This window comes from Camelina sativa, chromosome 5 (genome assembly GCF_030686135.1).
Source record: "Camelina sativa cultivar CO46 ecotype springtype chromosome 5, ASM3068613v1".
In the NCBI taxonomy this organism is placed as follows: domain Eukaryota; kingdom Viridiplantae; phylum Streptophyta; class Magnoliopsida; order Brassicales; family Brassicaceae; genus Camelina; species Camelina sativa.
The window spans coordinates 33,018,245-33,027,144 of NC_141884.1; the positions used below are offsets into that span (position 1 = coordinate 33,018,245).

General features: G+C 33.8%; 2 pseudogenes; both read left to right on the plus strand.

Annotated features, from left to right (window-relative positions):
• The first annotated feature begins 2,296 nt into the window (after positions 1-2,296).
• On the plus strand, positions 2,297-3,286 carry LOC104789568 (transcription factor MYB114 pseudogene; annotated as a pseudogene).
• A 464-nt stretch (positions 3,287-3,750) lies between these two features.
• LOC104787557 (transcription factor MYB114-like) lies at positions 3,751-4,897 on the plus strand (annotated as a pseudogene).
• The last annotated feature ends 4,003 nt before the right edge of the window (positions 4,898-8,900 follow it).

Consider the following 8,900-nt stretch of genomic DNA (forward strand, 5'->3'; position numbering starts at 1 on the left):
TTCTCCCAAGTCGGCAGGTGGACTGGGCCTTAAGAGACTGGCAGACTGGAATAAAAATTTTGGTTTGAAGTTGATCTGGCTTCTTTTCTCTCAAGCTGGATCATTGTGGGTTTCGTGGGTGAAGACACATCTCATTAGGGATGGTTGCTTTTGGACAGCTGATTTCAGATCAAACGGAAGCTGGATTTGGAGGAGACTGGTTAAGCTAAGGGATCTAGCAAGACCGTTTATACATTCTCAAATCGTCTCCGGTGCTAATACCCTCTTTTGGCAGGATAACTGGACGGGATTAGGTCCCTTAATTGACATCGTTGGTCACACAGGGCCTCGTATCTCTGGTATTGGTATTCTAAGCATTGTGGCTCAAGCATCCTCAAATGGGGTGTGGATCCTTCCTCGGGGAAGGAATCATCAAGCCCAACTCCTTCGAAGTTGTCTCCAGGGCATTATGCCTCCTACCTCAACTCAAGGAGCAGATGTCTTTGCCTGGAAGCTATCACCGGATCATTCAAGCGGGGTTTTCTCCTCCATGCGTACGTGGCGGCATCTGCATCCTGTTGTTAACAGTGTGTCCTGGCACTCACAGGTTTGGTTCAAGGAAAGAATTCCAAAAATGGCGTTTTTGACTTGGCTAACAACCTTGAATAGACTCACTACCAGAGATAGAATGAGAAGCTGGAATATTCAGGTGCCTGATTCTTGCCTCCTCTGTCTAACTGGGACAGAATCAAGAGATCACCTCTATTTCCAATGCTCTTACTCTAAGGTCCTTTGGTATGATTTCTTCGCTCACCTTTTGCCACAACTTCCAACCTCTTTCGATGGCTTTCTATGCTGGATCAAACAGCCTACCACAAATAGGAAGATTAATGTGATATGCAAACTTCTCTTTCAAGCTCTTATTTACTTCATCTGGACCGAGAGAAATGCAAGGATACACTCGACAGATTTCCGCTCGACAGAAAGACTCAAGAAAGAAGTCCAGCTCACACTTCGGAGGAAGTTGATCGCGCTTGACAACATGGATCCCTCGACAACCCTTCCTCAGGATCAGTTTCTTTACTTATAGTTTCAAAACTTTCAGCATCTATAAACTTCTTGTATGGTGTTGCTGTCATCTACTCAATCCGTAGTCATGACTCCAAACCCTTGTAACCGTTATCTTCTCTTATTATATAATATACCGATATCCTTTTTAAAAAAAAAAAAAAAAAAAAAAAAAAATTTTGTCGATTTGATCTTTGTCTTTAGCATATTTGTTCTGGGATGCGACACTGAATCCAAAACATATATATAGATCAGAATTGGGCCATGCATATTTGTCGATTTCGACTTTTGTCTTTAGCATATTTACTGTATATCATTAGACATCCTAGAGATCAAAATTGGGCCATGCATAAAGTTGGGAAAGCATGAGTTGAAGGCCTTTTTGGTTCTAAACGGTTCGTAACTGGCTGCCTGGGAATATTTTTGACGTATAAGTTTGATGTATTATTATTATTCCTTTCAAATAAATAAAAAGTCTAATCTACTATGTAAGTTCAAATTAATTAGTGAAAACTATTAAATAAAAGTTACATTGATGAAAAAATAAGTAAATATATATATATATATATATATATATATATATATATATATTTCATAATTTTGTATCATGATCTCGTATGTTATGGTCTCTCTTTGGCCAATATTAATGACTTTTATTTATCTTTTCAAGTTTAATTTTGTTCCCTACGTATTATATTCCTGGTTCCTAGTTTGTTTTTAATATATACTTATCAATCCAATAGAGAAATCCTAGTCACTGTGTGCAAATTTTTACCGTACTCTTTAAACATTTTGTAATCCTCTAGTAAAGAAGTTCAATTTTCCTATATGAAAAACACAGAAGAATATTTTAAATTATGAATAAGATTTCAAAACTTTTTCAGAAAAATACTCCAAATATAAAGACTAATCCATCATATTTCCCAATTATGTCATATATATTATGCATGAAATGGAACACAAATATAGAAACCAGCTAACTAGCTAGGTGCTATGAACCTTTTTCTAGTCCAAATCAGACAAATAACTTAGCAAACACGATACCATGAAATGTGGATATCAAACATGCACGTCATTTCCTTATGCCCTTCACGTGTATATATATACATATTCGCTTACATACTCACCTTATTAATAAAACGTCCAAAGATTTGGGAAGCCACGATATATACCCTCTTCCTCGACGACCCCTTTACTTATAAATTTTTAGTTAACTTGGTTTGATTCTTCTAATATTTATCTTTGGAACATGGAGGGTTCTTCAAATGGGTTGAAGAAAGGTACATGGACTGCTGAAGAAGATAGTCTCTTGAGGCAATGTATTGATAAGTATGGAGAAGGCAAATGGCATCAGGTTCCTCTAAGAGCTGGTATATATGTAATATATAACAGTTATCTATAGATTAATTTCCTACTTTATTCTCATCTCTCTCCAATTATTTAACAGGTGGAAAAAACTAATATATCAGTTAACAAGTGTGTGCACTTTAATTCTTCTGATAATATATCTAGATATCACATAATGAAAAATATTTTTTGTTGGCAAGATAAATGGTGAATGAGCTACATGGTTAAATATGTGCATATTTCTATATGTATGTAAAGGCCGTATGGTTTATGTCCATCCTGTGGCTGTTCATAGATTCTTCGTGATAACTGATAAAGTAAAGGTTCTATAGGGTTAAACCGATGCGGGAAGGGTTGTAGACTAAGATGGTTGAACTACTTAAAGCCAAGTATTAAAAGAGGAAAATTTACCTCAGACGAAGTTGATCTTCTCATTCGCCTTCATAGGCTTCTAGGAAACAGGTTTATATCGTTCAGACACAAATTCAAATTATTTACATGATGTAAATGATCCAATACTAAGTCATTTTACAAACTGTTCAAATGCACGATTAGGTGGTCACTCATTGCCGGTAGATTGCCTGGTCGGACAGCTAATGATGTCAAGAATTACTGGAACACTAATTTCTCGTGTTGTAAGAGCAAAACGAGAAAGAGAGAAAATACTTCTTCAGCTACTTCGCCGATACAAAGAATCAACATTATAAAGCCTCTACCTCAATCCTATAACGACTGCAGCCGGCTCAATTGGCAGCCAGAAGTTGGCTTTGGCAAAGCAAGCAACAAAGATGGTAGTATCACATGTAACAAAGATAACCAAAAAGATGAGTCTGTGAACAATCTTAAGGTTTGTAAGATTTGCAGTAAAGAAAAACTCTCCAAAAGTCTGTAAAATAAAAGAAAAAAAGAAAGAGAAAATAGCTTATTTCTCGATGTTTTATGTCTTGTGCATGAATTTTCTCTCTCTCTCTCTCTTATAATAATGGAATTGCTCTCTCTCTCTCTCTCTCTCTCTCTCTCTCTCTCTCTCTCTCTAGCTTGTAATCCATCATCAGCCACCAATCATTAATCTTCCTTTCTCCTAATTTTGCTAAGGCACTTGCTGGTCGCTAGGTGCCACGAACCTTTTCTATCGTCCTAAACAGTGACCAAAAAATATTACTGAGCAAATAAAGCACGACAGGTAAATCATGAAATGTGGATATCAAACATGCACGTCACTTCCCTATCTCTTCAAAAATCCAATGTGGATATCAAAGCTCTTCTCTAGCTACGTGTATATATAATTTTGCTCGGACGCTCACATTCTCTACAACTCTTGCATGGATTTTTGAAGCCACAATATAAACCCTCCTCCTCGATACTTTTAATATTTTTTTGTTTTTCCATGGAGGCTGCGTCCAATGGGTTGAGAAAAGGTGCATGGACTGGTGAAGAAGATACTCTCTTGAGGCAGTGTATTGATATGTATGGAGAAGGCAAATGGCACCAAGTTCCTTTAAGAGCTGGTATGTTATACACACACACATATATAACCACTCCGAATATTCTCTCTCTATCTAACATGAATTCGGCAAATTAATTAATAACCGATTGCAAAAATCACTATTTTCCTATTTGCTTTAAGAAACAACTCATTGTTTAATATTGGACCGTAACGAAGATTTAAGTTTAAAATTGAAGACCAAAAGCTATAGTGCCAGCCTCATCTGAACAAAAAAGTAACTATTTACATTGCTGCGCATAGATAGATTCTATATGATATTATACTGTACTTTTTTGTTTCGTAGGGCTAAATCGATGCAGAAAGAGTTGTAGACTAAGATGGTTGAACTATTTGTAGCCAAGTATCAAGAGAGGAAAACTTAGTTCTGATGAAGTTGATCTTCTTATTCGCCTCCATAGGCTTCTAGGAAATAGGTAGATATTTTTACTCGATAGTTTTTATTTCAGAACACACAAGTTCAATACTAATAACTCATATGTATTTTATTTCACTATGCTTAGATGGTCCCTGATTGCGGGTCGATTGCCTGGTCGTACAGCAAATGATGTTAAGAATTACTGGAACACCCATTTGAGTAAGAATCATGAACCCTGTTGTAAGACCAAGATTAAAAAGAAAATCATTACTTCCCCTCCTACCACATCAGCCCAAAAGATCGAAGTTTTAAAGCCTCGACCTCGATCCTTCTCCTCAAAGAGCGGCTTTAGCTATCTCAATTGCTTTCCAAAAGTTAATGTTATCCCTCCATGCTCTGGACTCAAGAACAATAATGTTTGCGGAAGTAGTATCACATGTGGCAAAGAAGAGGAGAATTATGAGTCTGTCTATAATCTAATGGATGGAAAAAACATATGGTTGGAGAGATTATTAGAAGAGAGCCAAGAGGCAGATGCACCGGGTCCAGGAGCTACGACAACAGAAACTGGGGCCACTTTGGCGTTTGACGTTGAACAACTTTGGAATTTGTTCGATGAAGAAACTATGGAACTTGATTAGTGTTTCTGACCGTCTGTTCGCATTTTCTTTCCTAGTGTGTATGTTGAATATTTCTTGTAGTGTCTATGTATTTTACGTTTGTATTTCTCAAAAATAAAAAGTTATATTTTGGAATATCAAGATTGTTGAATTAGAAGAATTTTTGTATAATGTGTTATACTGTATTAATATAAATAAAAGTTGCATTGTTTGTTACACTTACACTATAACTCAACATGACTTTAAGCATAAATAAATAAGTCGCAAGTAGAAGAAAATTTAAACCCCAGAAAATATCTTATGGCAAACTCTACTCCGAACGTAAAACAGTTGTTGTAATACACAAGGATTAATGTGAGTTTCATTTGCATTGGCGCGGTAACGCATGTCCTCTGTTTTTTGCATCTTAGTTTGGTTTTTATGTGTTATGTGCTTAGGGTTGTTACTCTAAGCTCGCGCAGTGTAAAAAACTCTTGCTACGTCCATAGTCAACTATAAATTGAGTGTCTTCCAAAACGACTAAAGTAGGAAACTAACTGAAACAAAGCACTACATCAACATCCAGTTAGCTATAGACTCACAAATAAATCACTACTCATTTTGTATTGAAATGATGAAGTCCATATATCCAGATGATTGGTCCACGTCCATATTTCCATGATAACTGGCTGAACATATCTTTAGAAACTAGCTGAAACAAAACAGATTGTAAGAGAAAGAAGCAGAGGAAGCAAGTAAACACCTTCCCATGAAAGTGAAATTAATATATTGCCTTTAGAAGACGTTGAAGAGAGTTCAACATTTGTTTCACCTACAAAAATTCAGATCAGCATAGTATACTAAGAGAATATAACACTTCTGAAACCAGAACATCTTCATAATGTTAGTTATAACTAAGTTGGCAACTATTCCATGTACCATATGTTGAAGATATCTAAATTTTCTGTCCATCTAGACTAAGATGGTTCAATGAACCCAAAAGAAATCAATATAACAATACGGTGGTGTTCATAACTATACCTTAAAACCAAGAGGGATGAATGAACCCAAGGGGAAAAAATTTAACTACAATGTGATAATCAAAACTATATCCTAAAGCCAAGGCAGATGACTAAACCCAAGGGAAACCAAGTTAATTTTGCTGTGGTAATCAAAACTATACCCTAAAGCCAAGGCAGACAAATGAGAACCCAAAGAGAAACAAATTAACCTCGCAGTGATAATATGTGCATTGCCAAATATTATTTCCTTACCTTTTGACAAATAATTAAATTTCTTAGCGATTGTTGAAACTGAAACGAATGAGAAAGACAGTTGAAAGCCACACACAAAAAAATGCACAAAATAAATAAAAGTAATTACGAAACTTGATTTTGGTGATTCAAAGCAAACGAGAAGAGAATAAAAACATATATATACTGCTCCATAGAATTCCATGGTCATACCAAAATCAGGGCACAACATTGGCATATTTATCAATTCGAATCTCCACTCTCACATACTTCTTATTTTTCATTGAATCTCCCCCAGATTGGCGAGGTATTAGGAATTCTCTTATGTTGATGTGGATGTATGAGTAGTTTCTTGACATTGAAATCCTTCTGATACTTTGTCTACAAATCCTCAATTTATATAAAACTTCCTCTTTAAATCTGATTTAACACTTTTTAATACTACTCCTCTTTTAATACCAACTAACCAAGAATCTCCTCTCTGAATCTTAATTGAAACCTTTTTAATGTTATAAAGAGCTTAAGTAAATGTTGCGGGGAAACTGTTTTCAAAGCAGGTTATGGCTAACAAACCTTATAGATAAAACGACCAGTTATGAAATATTGTGTAAAGTATATATGTTTCAAAACTCTATGAAACTTACGATTCAAAATCTTTTTAAAGATTTTATATAATTTTTTAAAGAAATTAGCGCAGATCAATAATTTTGAACTCATAAACAATTTATATAAGATCTATATACGGAAATTTAATTTGTAATTAGCAATCTTTCTTGGGTTAAGCTATAAATGCATGGGATACTAACAAAAAAAAAAATGAGAGACCTTGACATTTTTGTATTTTGACTTCTTTGTTCATCGCTCCTCTTAAAAGAACCTCTTGTCGTTATTATAAGTTTTGGAGTTTGGACCATCGACTTTTGTCAATGTCATGTATTATTAATTTAACGCTGTAGCATCCGTGTATTGTGTATCAATGAAGCAATAGATCTATATATATAACATACAAAGACGTCTATATCATTTTTGACTGGGCAAACTTGTTCTAATCGTAAATGTTAAAATTGTATTATTTATTAGTTTTTGTTGTTGTTAATATGTGCGTATAAAATAAATTAATAATACGTGAATAGTGCACGACTCATGGGTTTTGCCAGTATGGTTCAACAGGAAAAGCGAAAATTGACATGATTGCCCTATAATAAAGGCTAAAGACCGCAGGCTGGCCCGGCCTGTTCTTAAAAACAGTGAATTTAGGCTTAAATATATATGTCTAAAAAATATTAGATTTTTTGGATTCATCCATTCAGATTATAGGGTTTTTGGACCAGTTCGAAAAGTCTTTAACCAAATATATTTGTATTTTTTGTTAATATTTTTGTTCGATTGCAATATTTGATTAATAATTTATTGTAAATAAAGTTTAAAACACTAATCCTAGTTTTCATATTTACTTAATAACTTTACTTAATACTTTTAATTTTTTTTTATCTCTGATATTTTATATAAACAAGGTAAATATCTGCGCTATGTTGCTGGATAGATTTTTAAGCTTATTTTGTTTGACGTAAGTATGATTAATAAATGTTTTAGATATTTTTTAAATTTAGTATTTTGCATTTGCTCATTTAAGTAATTTTACTTGTACTCATATTTTTAGATTGAAAAATTCATTCATATATTTCTAATTCCAAGACCCAATTTTAGAGATTTCAACATCTAGATGACAAAAATCCAACCAGGTTCATTACTTATAAGAAATTTAAGTTTTTGATATAATAACGATAAGTTGTCTATATAATTTATCGATAAGTTATTTTCTAACAAAAATTTACATATATAGCAAGCTATACCAGAAAATAATCATTGGCTGTAAAATAGCAATCTATATATATCAAGCTAAACGGACTTTAAAAAAATATCGATAAGTTAGTTTGTGACAAACTTATAAACCAATTTTCAAATATAAACCTTGGCTATGATGCAGAGAAGTTATTAAAAAAATTTTTTTTGAAGCTTTGTTAATCCAAACAAAATCTTTTTAAGAACTACAATCAAACACAAATAAATCATAAACAGACTTTTTCACCTTCATATAAAAATTTAAAATGATGAAATTGTATATACATGAATCATTTTGACTCAACGCTATTTTCTAAATGACAAAAGAGAACAAAAATTTACCTTCTTAATGAAGTACTCAACGTTAGTATTCCACTCAGGGAATCAGGTTTATGCTCCTCCGTTCTCTACCGCGTCAGTACTAATATTCACACCTTCATCTTCCTTCTCTTATGCATACAAAGACTTTGACTTATTTTTTTCTTCCAAAACTATTCCTCTCAACTCCCAAAAAATAACTACCGTGTAAAACCAAGAAGGCATCAATTGTGAGTTGTCTTTAGAAACCAAACATCCATCAAACTTACGGTGAGTTGTCTATTATGATTTCAATTTATAATATAGTTCAAATTACTTTGCTTTTTTTTGGAATGAATGTAAAATATATTAGAAGAAAAAACCTTGTTTACACCTATGACATCCTTGATTTTTCCTCTAATTTGACAAACTAATGAAAACAAAAATAAGTACAGAAGACCTAAGCAAGAAGAAAACATAGTGTAACTTCCTAAGGACGTGAGCTGACCTCCATAAACGGTTATTCTGGTTTTCTGAGAGAAGAAATTCGATTTTGAACTGTCTGATCTTGCCATAGTGAGTTGTGACTTGAAAGACGTACCAAAGAATGAATTGTAGTCAACTTGCAAAGGATGAATTGTGACAACCCGTCC